Raw genomic sequence first — 3,199 nt, forward strand, 5'->3', positions numbered from 1 at the left:
AAAAGGCGCTCGCTATTCTACGGATGATCTGACGCACCCTCTTCCGTATTACTCCCATGAACTTCCAAATAATCTATAGGGCCTACGTAAGACCGCTCTTGGAATACGCTAATCAAGTTGTCCGCTCAGGACACACGAAATACGTCACCCTTGGGCTACAAAACGCGTCTCGCAATGCTTGATCTCTTTCCCCTGGAATACCGTCGCCTCCGAGGGGACCTAATTCTTACTTATGGCCTGTTTGAACAAAGCTTGGCCAACAGGTTTTTCGCCGTTGACTCAGCAAACACACGGTGGGGACACAGTAAGATTTTCAAGCTCAGAGCGCACATATTCAGTATAAATTTTTTTCTCATTTCGGGTAGTAGCTGTGTGGAATGACCTTCCTCCGTCGGTTGTTCACGCTCCCCCTGGAACCCAGCTTAAAGCACTATTAGACATTTATTTATGCGAATCCTCGCGCCGGCAAACATACTGCCTCTCACTAAGAACACAAAGAGCGGTGCTACACCGTTTTTTCACTTGTGCCTTCAGGGTGGACGACAGCCTCTGACCGACAAGAACAAAACCGACCCGGGAAACTTGGGCAAATGCCTCGATCCTGTGTTTCAATCCGTGAATCCGTGAATCAGTGAACGTCATGTTGAACTAATCTCACGCGGAGGAACGCGGATCCCCGGGAAAAAATTCCCCAGATTGTTTCAGAATATTTAGTCACGCGCAGTGGCAGTCCGTCCTTCCTTGAGTTATGTGCTTTAAGCATTCAACCCGTTTTATCTTGGCTTGTGCAAAAATGCAATTTGAGTGCGCGCGCTTCCTGGCTTGTGTGTATCTAACCAATCATAATGTTGATTGTACATGAGTCTCATGCTGTGCGCACACGGGCACTAGTGCGCCAGGCGCCTACCGTCAGTCTTTCCGCTGGATTTTCGCATCGTCTTCCCATTCTTCAAGTCGATCGAAAAAATGAGACATTTTGGTGGAACCGGGTTTGATGAATAGTCCTTCGGCCCCTCTCCGATGGTGTGTAGCTGGTAGCCAACTTCTCCGAATTAGCTTACTTTAAACTATCGATAAGCAATACGTTCCTGCCTCTGCCGTACGGCTGTTCTGGCCAACGCAGTTTCGTTTATCGATGATTTGGGAAGGTGGAGTCGATAGGTGCGCATTGTAGGTGGTGGATGACATAACTGATGACTCAATGCATGGGTGTCAGTGGACTTTAAATTGAGGAGATCGGAACGGGAATCATGTAATGGAGGCAACAGCTTGGATACATGAGCTGCACTGGGAGCGTAACTGGGCGTTGTCTGAGGATGTCTCTAACTATTGATGTGGCCCGTCTCTGGCCCACCACCTCGAGATGGTAGACGGCAATGACCAGCGCAACTGAGTTTGCTGGTAATGGCTTTCGTACTTCGCTTGTTTGTTTGGCCTCTGGCTCGTTTCCACCCTTCGCGTTGTTTTGCGAAAGGTATACGAGGAAATCGGGGCGCTTGGCCAAGCCCGCGCAACCTCTTAAACGTGATCAGTTCATCCATCGATGGTGAGTTATTTATTCCGAAAGCAATTTGACATTTCGGCACCATTGATCCGGTGTTCACACCAGACTCGAGCGATTCGCAGAAGACATCGATGGTCAAACACTGAAAGTCTTGACGTCCTCGGCGCGCAGCGACCAGGTTTCTGACCTGTATAATAGAATGGAGCGTACCGCAGCACTGTAAACTGGACCATTGACTCATAAACCGATGTCACGTCTACGCCACAGGTGATACAAGCCCACGACAGCTATTCTGGACCTCCCAATCCGGATGGAAATACCATCTTTCGCTAGACCACAGGAACTGATACAGCTGGCCAAGTGGGTAAATTTTCTATTACCTCAATCGGCTCATTCGCAAGCATGAGATTATGGTTCGAACCTATCCAGTCCTGCAGCAGCGCTTTCCGCTTTTCAGCTGTGAGGCGTATACCAAACCCGGATACAGAATTATTTAGGTTATTAAATATTGTTTGTATTTTGACGGTCCCGTCAGATAGTGGTCGTGTACCCTTTTTGAAAATAGTGATAACTGTCAATATGCCCCATTCTACAGGCAATTTTCCTTCGCTCCTCCACACCAGTGAGCTCTGTTAGATAGGTCACCGGGGGTTCTCCACCTTTGGAGAGGGCTTGTTACAAACCATTCGGTCCTGGTGACATCTCATGTTTTACGACGGATATTTCTCACTTTATTCCTTCCTTTCATTCATCCGTATTTACTATCTCCAAAGGCTCTTTTCCAGGATGCCAGCTAAACTGTTTTTCTAAGGTTTCGGTCCATATTTCCAGTCGGCGTTTTTCCCTCCGTTTGTCCTCTGTTCGGGTGGAAGATCGAAAGTGTTATTTTGAAACGCTCATCATTCACTTGCTATCATTTAATTTATCAGCCGAAATATGGTTCATTTGGCCTCTTGGCTGAGCGACAATTTGTTGATGACTTTTCTCATTCCAGAGCGTGTTCTTCATTGCATGCAATAATAAGCTTTGAAATATCTAGCCCAATGTACACCCTCAGATTATGGATCCGGGCCCGACTCAAAGGTCTATTTCAGTATGAGAATTAAGTTGATTTTTGTGCGATTTTTGCTGTAAACAGCGAAATGTATGCTAGATTTCTAAACGGGTGAGATGGCTCAATTGGTTAGAGCGTGGATTTACTGATTGCAAGGTCTGTCGTTCGAACCCGACCTGTGCGCCTCGACTTCTATCTAGGCTTGGGCAACCTGGTAGTATCCCAGCCCTCGTGCTTCCTGCGGGTGACACAGTAGCTAGACAGCGAAAGGTGCTACAGCTGAACGGAAGCCACGATTTGCGCACCTGTTTTATGGTACGGTGGTCGCCTTGCACCCGAAAAAGTAAACGTGAGATGTCAGGTAACAAAATTGTCACAAAGAATTAAATCTGTTGCGTAGGTAAGAATAAGGGGAGGTTGGTTCACATCACGATTCGGCATCCGAAAATATCACTGCGATTTCACGAAAGCCCAGGATCAGTGGGACCCAGGTCTCACGGCCCTCACTCACTTGCTTACACTGATTTTGTCAGAGAAGCATGGTATTCACTTGCTTTGATTTTGTCAGAGAAGCATGGTATCCATTGCGAATAATAAGCAAACATACCAACAACACGTTGTTGGGATTTAGCGTCAGTCAT

General features: G+C 47.1%; 1 protein-coding gene across 1 annotated transcript in view; it reads left to right on the plus strand.

Moving 5' to 3' along the window:
- Nucleotides 1-1,499: 1,499 nt before the first annotated feature.
- T265_09973 (hypothetical protein) overlaps nt 1,500-3,199 on the plus strand; it is a gene marked incomplete at both ends in the record, with an annotated part of 15,251 nt that continues 13,551 nt past the window's right edge. The window contains 2 exons of the mRNA XM_009176210.1: nt 1,500-1,546; nt 1,610-1,864. The remainder of the gene's footprint in view (nt 1,547-1,609; nt 1,865-3,199) is intronic.

This window comes from Opisthorchis viverrini, assembly GCF_000715545.1.
Source record: "Opisthorchis viverrini unplaced genomic scaffold opera_v5_321, whole genome shotgun sequence".
Lineage (NCBI taxonomy): Eukaryota > Metazoa > Platyhelminthes > Trematoda > Opisthorchiida > Opisthorchiidae > Opisthorchis > Opisthorchis viverrini.